The 11,460-nt window shown below is 45.6% G+C and overlaps 1 long non-coding RNA gene across 1 annotated transcript in view; it reads right to left on the bottom strand.

Moving 5' to 3' along the window:
- Positions 1-512: 512 nt before the first annotated feature.
- Positions 513-11,460, bottom strand: part of LOC128415630 (uncharacterized) — a 30,064-nt gene continuing 19,116 nt past the window's right edge. Inside the window, exon 4 of the long non-coding RNA XR_008331022.1 lies at positions 513-582. This is a non-coding gene — a long non-coding RNA (uncharacterized LOC128415630). The remainder of the gene's footprint in view (positions 583-11,460) is intronic.

Genomic DNA, 11,460 nt, shown 5'->3' with positions numbered 1-11,460 from the left:
TGCCCCAGCCCCAGCCCTTGCCCTTTGCACACTTGACTGACTTTTCCCCAGCTGCAGAGTGCTTAGCACTTAGTAAGCTCAACTGTCTGACCAGCCAAGGGATAAAATACAAACATGTTTGCTCTGAAAACAAGAATATGCAACATCCATAACCTTACAGATTTTTTGGACAGTTGACTTGTGCCATCTGCTCATCTACATCTTTATTTAAATCAGTACAAGGGTCTGTCTTTCCTATATTCCCATCCATCTCCAGGGATCACTTTATTTTTGCAATCCCTTCCACAATCTGTGACATCTTTGCAAATCACACCTTCCTTGCAGAGGTGCCAACTTTTCAGCTGACCCCTGTAGCCCTCCCTTCAACAAATATTTTTTTATCAGCAGCAGTTAGCAGGTGATGATGTTTACTTCCATGCCAGGGCAAGAGACAGGAGAAAGGAGAAGGACAGGCCACTTCCTTCTTGATGCCATTACCTGATCTGCTGTGATGTCTCAGCAATGTCAGAGGTCCTTGACTGCTCTCTTCTCATGTGTTGCTTCCACTCCAGCTCTACGAAGGCATTGTTTTTCTGCAATAATCTGAAAACCAAATCAAAACCATTGTTTCATATGACTCAACACAGAAAGAGTAGAAGTTATATTGCTTGATTTTATATTGCTCTAATGTTTCCATATGAATTGTTGCATGATTAGTTTGATTTCATGGCCCATCTGCACTGCATATTTATAATAGCACCATACCCCTTTAAGCATGGCTTCCTGGGAGCTGTGGTTTGTTAAGGGTGATGAGAGTTTCCTTCAAAGAGTGACAGTTCTCAAGAGTTCCCTGGAAAGAGGGATTGACTGCTAAATAACTCACCAGTACTGTATCTCTGTGGGGGAAAATGGAGGTTTCCTAACATCTCTCCCCCTCCAAAAGCTCAATAACAGACTTACACTTTTGGGAATATGTTCCCTGTAGGTGGGGACTTTTAATTTCTGGCTTTCTCTTGTTCTTCCACTGCCTTTTTGAACTGTAAAATGGTGCTGCTTGGATGCTAGCCAGTTAAGATAAGCTTTGCGGGGTTGCCATCATTGTGGTTCAGTCAGTAACTCACCAATTGATTGATTAAATTCCCACTAATTGTGCATCTGCAGAAAAATCAATAATCCTCATTTAAAATGAGAAGGTTCCCCCCCTTTTGACCAAAAAAGTGGCTTTTACAGGCTTCCCCAAAGTGAGGGATCTAGGAATAAGGTGCAATTACTACCCCCCCCAAATGTTTCATTATAGCAACCCATGTTCACACAATAATAAGCCTAAGTGATAGACTACAGCCCAGCCCGGGCTGTAAAATACAATAAATCATGAGCAAACCACATGGAAGAGGTATGTCTTTAGGGCCTTCCAAAAGACTTGAATGATGGGAGACCACCACACATCCATCGCGGGAAGTCCCAAGGCTATGAGGCCACCACAGAAAAGGCCCTCTCCCTTTTTCTGACCCGAGACCTATCTTCATCATCAGAGCGAAGGAAGCCTGGATCCTTGATGGGCCCAGCATGCTATTCCTACGCCTCTGTGGCTCTGATAGCAAGGGAGTTGAGTTCATGCCTGAGGATCCTTTCACCTTGCCCAAACCTGCTTGTCCCCACATGGAGCAGCTTTACCCTGCTGGACCACGGCCTAAACTCCTGTGTTTCCTACTGGGCCAGGGGTCGAGGCCATGAAGAGCTGGGAATTTGTCCGGCTGGCTTGGGGAGGGGAAGCCACAATTAACCAGGGTGGAGGAATGTTTCATTTGACTCAGAGAATTTTAGTAGATTGACTTGCAGCCCTATAACTATTTATTGATCACACTCGAACCTATTCTTGCTTTAGAAATTTGAATGGCTTCCTAGCAAATCTCCCACCCATTAGCTGGATCCAGTCCAGACCTCCTTAGCTTCACCACACTACTATAGGATTGGTGTTCCCAGACCAGGCACTTGGCTCAAATCCCGGCAAAACATCTGCTGCCATAGGTAATCTGACCCCAAAGATCAGACATTTTTGACGCTGTATTAAGTAGCAGTGATAAGAGGAAGGCAGCAGCCAAGGCCGGGGAGGGGGGCCTGAGGAGCACTGGTGCTATTCACTAGAATTGCCAACTTTAGAGCTCTTGTGCTTTTCAGAGCAGGCAAAAATTCAACAGGTGTAGCAGGCTTTCACAGTAGGCAGAGGAAGCAACAAGGGCAACATTTCTGGCTGTTGTGAAGCTGCAAACCTTGAGTATATGGGTTTCATTTAACTAGTGCTCCTTGCCAGAGCTCATGAAAGCAAATCCTCTGGCCAAGGAGATTAGCTATGGCAAGCAGTCCTGGCTTAAGTTAAGCCCTGGACATGAGTTGGGGGCAGAAAGGTGAATATGGCTTCTGGCAATCTCCCCCCACTCAAATGAGCAGCTGCAAGGTCTCTCTATCTTTCTCTGTCTCTCCCCCACACAGAGAGACACAGAAAAAGGAAAGTGTGTCTTATCTCCAAAGTAGAAGCCACGCTTGTGTTTTATTGTGGGTGTATTCTTCAACTCTTCTTGACACAACAACAGTGCATTAGTGGCAAATTTATTCTAATTTATCAGTTGTTATTCGACGCTTCCCCAGTCCTACCACATTTTGCTGCAGCACAATAAATGTAGGACGACAAAAAGAAAAACAAAAACCCCTCAGACTCAGAACATTGTGGCAAGAAAAGTTATGGGACTTCCGAAGGAAGTTGCAGGGTCTGCACTGATTGGAAATGAAGTCAAATGATCACCCCAAAACGTCTGCAGGCACAAACAATATTGAAAAAAGATCATAAGCACAAATAATCATAATTTTAAAAAGGATGCTTGGAGGACTCCTGTTCTGTTTCTGGGTAGAGGCCAGTTCAGGTGAAATTCTGTCTTAAAGCGGTTAGGTTACATGCATGCGATGCATATAATCCTGGGAACCGTATTACGTTGAGAGTGTTGGTTGTGGTAGCTCTATGAGAGGCAGACTATAGCTCCTGGGGTTCTCTGTAGAAAGCCATGTGCTTTAAATGTATGACGTGGGTGTGATCTTAAAGGCACAGCGTCTGCTTCCAGCCCTTCAGCAACATCCTAGCACACCTCATGGGGCGGTGGAAGGGGAATCAGCCCTAGAAGGTCTCACTTGAGCCAGAGATCCCAGTCCTCGACTAGGGTGGGCAGGTGAAAAAGAGGACAGGGCAGCACAAAAGAGGGAATTGCACCTGGTGAAATTCCCTCTTCTACACAACTACCAAAGGTGCAGGGAGCCCAGCTCTCTTTTCCACTCGGCTACCTTACCCAGGACATAGGTTTAGAGGGATGGGGGTTCACGGCAGCATACTGGGGGTCTTGAGCAAGTGATTTTCCATTTCAGTTCCCATCTGTGAAATGAGAGCAACAATTTTTACCTAATGTAGGAGGAGGGAAAACACAAGCAGGATAATAAAGCACTTTGCAAAAATCAACGCTTCAATCCTATGCACACCAACCCGGGAGGAAGTCTTGTTGAGCTCAGCAGGAACTTGCACCTGAGCAAACATACTTTGGGCCTTGCTGCACTTTACAGTATCTCTCTAGGTTTCCCTGCCGTTTCTCTTCTGAAAACTTTAAAGCTTCATCCAGACAGTCAGGAAGTTGCTTTGGCAGGAGTGAGCAACACACTCTTTGTCCTGCTCGACTCAAAGATGTCCTCGTTCCACACAGGCAAAAAAAAAAAAAAAAAAAGGACTTGCCTCCTTTCCCCATCCCAGCAGGCCTTTTGAGCAGCAGTTTCCCATGTTGTTTTGTTTGCCTTCATAATCTAGCTGGACGTGGGGGCTGACACAGACAAACAGCACCCAGTCCTTTTCAAAACACGCTGGAAGGTGGCTGCAGTTCACGAGAAACATTTTGTGTCAAGATCACCACAGGGGAAAAATATCAAATGGCAGAGGACAAGGATATTCTATCAGCCTTTGTGCAAAACTGTGTTACTTTTTCCCAAGGCTTCAGCAGCTAAAAAGTGTAGACCAGCGAGCAGCACAAGAGGAATGCCTTGTCTCCAATGGGTGCCACTTGTAGAATGTAAAAGGATATTGTTCAATGGGCCAAGAGCTCTACTTGAAACACTGTACCAGATGACCTTTCAGGAACATGAATAAACATTCTGCTTAAAAAAGAAGGATGAAAATTTTTCAAGCTACAACTTGGAATTAAATCATATAATCCAGGCTCCACTCCAGATTGTGGATAGTGGAGAACAAAATATCACTGCAAACAACAGTGCCATTTTTAGTTCCTTTCTCTTTAACGGCGGACACTTTGGGTGCCAATAACTAACTGCCTGTTATAGTTTAACTTTCTTTCCTTTTTTTGCCTGCCTGATCAGGACAACCAAAATACCCAACCGTTTTTTGTCCTTGAAAAACGTACCAGGAAGTGCAGGTTTGCTTCAGCTTTGTACAGTCACTCCCTTCCAGGAAAAGCAGAGACTCTGCTTCTGCCAAGTCAGTCTTGCTCTTGCCTCATTAAGTTCCTGAGCAACCTTTTCCGAGTATCTGCTGTGGTTTCTCCCCTCTCTCTTTCTGCAGAGGCCAATTATAAGCAAAGGCTTCAATGGCAATTGGAGGTTGCAGAGCGGTGCAGATCGCAGAGGCCAAAATACTGCAAGCACTTATGTAAGCTTCGTTCTGTCGAAAGCTGTCAGTTTATGCTCCTCACCAACCTTCCATAAGGACCAAATTAGATATGGCAGGGGTCAGCAACCTTTTTCAGCCGTGGGCAGGTCCACTGTCCCTCAGACCATGTGGTGGGCCAGACTATTTTTTTTGGGGGGGGGTGAACGAATTCCTCTGCCCCACAAATAACCCAGAGATGCATTTTAAATAAAAGGACACATTCTACTCATGTAAAAACACACTGATTCCCAGACCGTTCGCAGGCCAGATTGAGAAGGCGATTGGGCTGCATCTGGCCCCCGGACCTTAGTTTGCCTACCCCTGAGATATGGCATTTACCTTGCATCTATGCAAAGATGCACTTGGGTTGCAATCCTAACCATGCCTCCTCAGAATTCAACTGCTATTGAATTCAGTGGGACTTATTCCCAGGTAAGCGGAGTTAGGATTGCACTGCTTATTAACGCCGCTTATGCAATGGCCCTGTGTGTGTGCGCGCGCTGCTGTCCAACATTTTGTCAGTAAAATTATCCGCATCCAGCCTGGTAGCTCTTGTCTTCTATTCTGCTGCATTAAAGGTGCAGATTTAGGACGGCCATGTGAATGAAGACGACACACATCTGCTGAAATCCCTTCTGGATAACTATTAAAGGTGCAGAAGCTTTGTCCTGTTTTCCATCTAGCTCCCTCCCCCTCCAATTTTGGGGGTCCCAGCACTGGTGGGAGGAGACAGCTCTCCCTATGTTTCAGCACTGGGCCAAACCTCTCCCAGCTTGAAGGATTCATCCTTCTAAGAATTTAACAGAATGACAAATTCCACCCAGTTCAATTTTTCACGTCTTCGATGCACTCTAATGAGAACAACCCAAGAGAGGGAGTTCAGTCAGCCCAAAGCATTTCACTGCCTGAACTGAAGGACAAGATGTCTCTCCCACTCCCAATTTATGTGCAGAATCCAGCCATCCTGGCAGGTGAATCTCATTTCAAAACTTATTTCAGCATCTCATTTCAACATTCGCAGATATTGCAGCGATGTGCAGACCAAAACAAGATTAACACATTCTTTTGCCTTGCTCTTTCAATAGACACGGCACCGTTCATCACCACTCAGCTATGTATGTAACTTGCTGGGCCAGATGCACTCTCAGCCTGACCTATTTCACAGGGTTCTTGTGTGGATAAAATGGGGGAACACAGGGAAATGCCTTTCACCAAGTCAGACCAGTGCTCAATACCGTCAGACGGGCAGTGGCTGGTTCGAGGCAGGAATCCTCCCCAGCCGTATTGGGAGTGAGGAATGATCTTGAGACCTTTTTGTGCGCAAAGTAGCTGCTCTGTCCCTGAACTATGGCCCTTTGGAACCTTGCCTTGAGCTTCTATGGGGATATAAGTAAGATAGCATTATACTTGCAATGCTAAGTGATTAGTAAGGGAAGTATCCAGTGACCGAGGGGTCGAGTTGTAGGATCTGAGTTGCCTTGCACAAAAATGCTGCTTTAGTTGCCGCAGCACAAGCCTTTGTTTACACCACAGCCACTGAAGCAACACTATACAACTGGCCTGTTGAGATGCCACTCAGTTAAGGGAGGACAGAGCAAACTGTGCAGGCCTAAATGGGTCAAACCCTTTGGATTCCTACCAACGACCCTGATGGCAGCCTTGCAGGGCCCCTCCCAGCCCCTCAGATGCTGTGACCTTTTCCAGCCCTTGCTCTGCAGGTTCTTGCGTGCATGCTGACCACAGGGCTTAGTCGCCAAGCTCAGTGCGGTGGTCCTCCCTCATAAGCAGCGCAGAGGGTAAACAAACAAGCGGCAGAAATTATACTGCGGAGCGCCCTGGACTGGTTGCTCCCCAGCACTCTGCACGGAGCAGAGCTTTGCAAGCGACGGCAGTTCACGGCGTAAACAAGCCTCCCCAGTGGACTGCCTTGACCCAGACTTTGAGGAAAGCAGCTGGCCAACTGCCTGTGCTCTCATGTTCAGCCACATGGCTCAGGAGCAGCCAAACAGGCAGAGAGGGTTGCATTTCCCCAGCTGTGTGATCCACTCTCTATGCTTGGCCAAGAATCCGCATGCAAGCCCAGCGAGGAGAAGAAAGGACGCAGCAGCTCCAGCGTGCTCCCCCTGCAATAGAAACCAAGACTCTGCAGGTTGCCAGATGTCTCGTTATTTTAATAGGCATTTGTAATGCTTGAGAGCTGGTTTCTCTTCCAGAATATTACAGCAATTATTGCTGCAAGATCTTTCTGGTTCAGTCAGTCTGCCAGTGCAGGGAGAAGGATAATATCAGTCTGGGGGCTTGGGTCTAGCCTGTTGGCCTCAGTTGCTCACCCCAACCCCCCTGTCATAAACCTTAGCACCTATCTAGGTATCCTTTATAATGCACATGTATGATTATTTATGCTCATGATGGCTATAGGAAACCCCACTTTCAACACCGTTTGAGCCTGCTAAAGTTTCAAGATAGACATACTGCTTCATTTCCATCAGCACCTGTTGCGTAGCTTCTTGCTGAAATTCTAGGGCCTCTGAAGAAATATTTTTTTATTCCTGATTATATGTGCTCATGATGGTATCAGGCCAGTCAAATGCTATCCCAGTTTCAGTGCTGTTTGCATCTGAAATTGTTTTGGAGTAATCGCATGGCTTCCGTTCCAGTCAGTGCATATCCCGTAACTTGTCGCTGAAATTCCGTAACTTTTTGTTACCACACATGCTCTGGTTTTGGGTTTTGTTTTGTTTTTAAACTTTTTGGCCTGCTTTTCATAGAATGGTAGTATTGTAGAGTTGGACGGGACCCAGAGGATCATCTAATCCGATCCCATGCATTGCAGGAACCTCAACATGCAGTTCCCCATCCAATTGGAAACCATACCGGACCCTGCTTAGCTTTGCAAGCTATGCTAGTTACTGCTGTGCCACTAGGAGGACATAGCGCTATAGTTCAAGACTGCACCTCCAGACAGCAACAATGCAGTAACATCGCAGAAGCATCGCAGAACAAATTATGAAGAGAAATGATGTGTGGACAGTCCAGCATAAACCCACTGCTGATGCACTATTATTGCATCAACTACATTGTGCAAAATGCACCTGCCCAAAAACAACATTCTGGAGTGACCCGTTATGCACACCCCTTAATTACCCCCTTGGCTTTCTACTTCTCACCCTGTGCACAGCCAATTATGTTCTAAGAGGGGTCCAACTTGTTCTCGCCCTGACAGCTCCCCATTGCTCAATATGCCCTTCGAGTAAAGGCAGCATTCCCCCTCTAGCAAGGCTTCCTTCCTGGGCAGAGAAGCTCCTGGCAGCAGCTCCCGTGCATTGCCAAGCAAACAAAATATCCCTGGGGCATTTTATTCAAGCTATGCCATGACGATGCTTATTCCTTGGAAATCCAGTGAGGTCATAGCCGCTGGAAATGTCCAGCAACAACTTGGTTACGGATTATTTATTTACCATCAAGCTGTAGTTATTGATTTCAGGATTTTGCATGAGCCAGGGTTACTGTGGGCAATGTGAGAATGGAGGGAAAGTGTAATAAATTCCTATGTTTTCCTGACTTCTGTTTCTTGTGAACCGCAGGGCTACTGGGCAGGGACTGGGCTGCTTCCATGCCTAGGACACTGCAGGAAAGATACAAATGCTAATAACCAGTAGTGTGGTAACTGGACAGTGTAGTGTACTGGTTAGAGTGTTGGGTTAGGACCTGGGAGATCAGGGTTTGAATCCTCACTGAGCCTTGAAGCTCACTTACTGAGTGACTTTGGGCCAGCCCCTGCTAGCCCACCTCACAGGGTGGCTGTGATGGTAAAATGGGGAGAGTGAGAGTTTTGTACACCACTTTGAGCTCCTTGGAGGAAAAGATAGGTTATAAATATAAGAATAAATAAATAATTGCATGGCATAGTGTAACTTTACTTTTTTATTATTAAAATAAATAAAATAACCACCCTGGGTTGCTTTGTGAGGCTGAGATGTAAAAATAAATAAAAATAACGGTGCTGTTGAAAATATTTTGTATTGGTTGAATTTGAAAAAAAAAATGATATTGCAACCTAGACACTAAAAAAAAATGGAACAAGACCCAACATTGGAGGACGGGGTGGGCTGTATTTAATTTCCTCTCTGGGACCCCGCAGAAAATATCCATTCTTTCTTCTTTTGTATGGACATGTTTATATAGGAGTGGAGCACAAGGCTTTTACGCTGCCGTGACGTGTCTAAAAGAGGGAAACTGTGCGGTTGGGGCAAAGCTGTAGAGTCAACAACAGGAAGGATGCAGTACAGTGACTGCAACACGGGATATAGTCGAGAACTCATGGCGTGGAAGAAACTGGGCTGGCAGCAATTGCATCAGTAAGGAGGGGTTTTTTTGCAGGTAGGTGGGGAGGAATAACCCATGAAACAGGAAGAGAAACAGACAGAACTCATTGTCCCCAGTAAAGAAAATAAATAACAGCTCCCTTGTACTCTGTAGGTATCTAATACGTCAAGACTTCAAGAGTGAGCTTTCAGAGATGCATCTTGCTTCAAAACCAAGTTGCACCTTTGCATCTTGTATATTTAATACCACTTTTCTGTTAGTCAAATAGTTCATTTCTAATTGCTTGCTCGATTTATTAGGCAAGCCAGGACATAACCTAAGAAAGGGGTCGCCCAAATAGCACGGAAACTTCACATACATTTCCTCAGACATGATTTTCTTCTAGCAGTTTCTCTCTACCCCAACCCCCCGCAAGCGTCATTTCTCACAGAACAAAAGAGGGTTTCCAGGCCTCATGAAGAAGGGAGCTGTCGCTGCTGCTTCCACCAGTGCACACTGCTCTCAGGGAAAACCCACACTAGTTGAAAAATTTCCTTCTGCAAAATGACAGGCCTGCAGTTTACTGACTGTGGAAATCTAAGATCAATGAAGGAAAGAAGATAGCAAGTTCCTGTTGGCCAGAATGGATAGTGTCATCAACAGCCCATCTGGGACATCCCATTTCTTTTTAGCCCTCCCACACTGACTGCCCATTTCTCTGGTAAACTGTCTAAGAATACCAAGGTTGCAGATTTTTTTTTTGGTGATTTTTTTTTCTTAAAAAATGTTGAGGGGTACTCTCATTTTCCTACTCATATTGAAATACTGCCCCTCAATGAGGCCAAACTTAGAGTCACAAAATGCTCAGGGGTATGCGGACCCCTGTGTCCCCCCAGAAAAAAAGCACTGGTTGCAGGTTTGATCCCCGTTTGGGACAGCTGAATATTCCTGCATTGCAGGAAGTTGGACTAGATGAGCCTCAGGATTCCTTCCGACTCTACAATAGTATGGTTCTATGATTCTAAGGAATGGAGCCTTCCCATTAACATCTACACAGCAGCATACAGATGTGTGTGTGTGAATGAATAAATATGAACTCTTGTTCACCTCTGTACAGTACAAGACACTTCTGAAGACTCTCATGCCAGTGTTTGATCTACAAATCTAAAATATGCTTCATGGTTTTTATAGGTATCTAGGAATGCAACAATTGCTTGCTCAAATGCTTCTGGAAACAGAACAGGCGTGAAGTCTGAATGAATTTGGCTCACAATGAAAATAGGAAAAAGAAACACTGGTTTGCAGTCATCACTGTTACTAAACTGGTTTCCATTATCGGCTCCTCTGCCAACGTGACTGTTATGTACAGTCATACCTCAGGATTGCGCTCTGTGGCAACCCAGAAGTAACGGAGTGCGTTACTTCCGGGTTTCGCCACACGCGCATACTGTTAAAATGACGTCATGTGCATGCGCAGAAGCGCCAAAATGTGACCCACGCACGCGCAGACGTGCGGACACGGGTTACGTTTGCTTCGGGATGCGAACGGGCTCCGGAACGGATCTCGTTCGCATCCCGAGGTACCACTGTACTAAGCTTGGATTCTAGAACGATAGGCAAGTAGGATCCTAGAATGCAACAACTGATTGGCCTGCAGGAAAAGACCAATCAGGCTCCAGGAGGTAAGCAGAATCAGCCAGGACTCATTGTGTAAATAATGTATATACAAGCCTGAGGTTTGGGGGGCAATTGATTCACTTTTTTACAAGCTGCAATAAAGAGCATGAAATCACTACAGGACTCCCAGTGTATTTCAGTGACATTCCCTCTTGGAGCAGATAGTGGTTTGGGGGCACAGTTTAATGGGGACATGAAGCAAGGCTTAAAGATTCAAGCCATAGTTTCCTCACCCCTGAATTAGCCCGATTCACAAAAGCCCTGAAGAATATAATATGATGGACCAGATCCTCTTGGCCATGGTGATTAAGGTTTGGCCAGCTTGATGTTCTAGTTTCTATTTTTAACTCTTATGTTGAGCAGTCCACAAAAGTGGGAGATGGCTGGGTTGTATCTGTGTGTGCTGTGCTGTGTTGTGTCTTGCTAGTTAGCATGAGAAGGGGCTAAGTCCACAGAGCTGAATTGCTGATAGGCAGCTGGTCAAACCACAGAAATACAACTGGTAGAGAGGCCTCTGTGTGATGTCATTTCCCCTCCTCTCCTAGAATGGAAGGAGCATATAGTACTTCCTGTTCCCCTCTCTCTTCCTTTGACCAGCATTGGTTACAGACATGCCTTCCCCTTCTCCAGTTTTAGGCCCATGCCTGAAGCTGGTTATACTGTAAATATAAGTCTTTTGACTGCGTAGTTTTTACTGCTGCCATTGTTGTGAACCAATGCATAATTATAAAGTAAGTAAATCTTATTTTTAAACTTACTTTACAAGTTGTTGCCTGATTCTTTGTTAAGCGGGGTAAGAAGGGGGG

Source organism: Podarcis raffonei, chromosome 6, assembly GCF_027172205.1.
Source record: "Podarcis raffonei isolate rPodRaf1 chromosome 6, rPodRaf1.pri, whole genome shotgun sequence".
Lineage (NCBI taxonomy): Eukaryota > Metazoa > Chordata > Lepidosauria > Squamata > Lacertidae > Podarcis > Podarcis raffonei.
The sequence above is the reverse complement of the archived record's forward strand: the minus strand, read 5'-3'. Positions and strand labels throughout refer to the sequence as shown.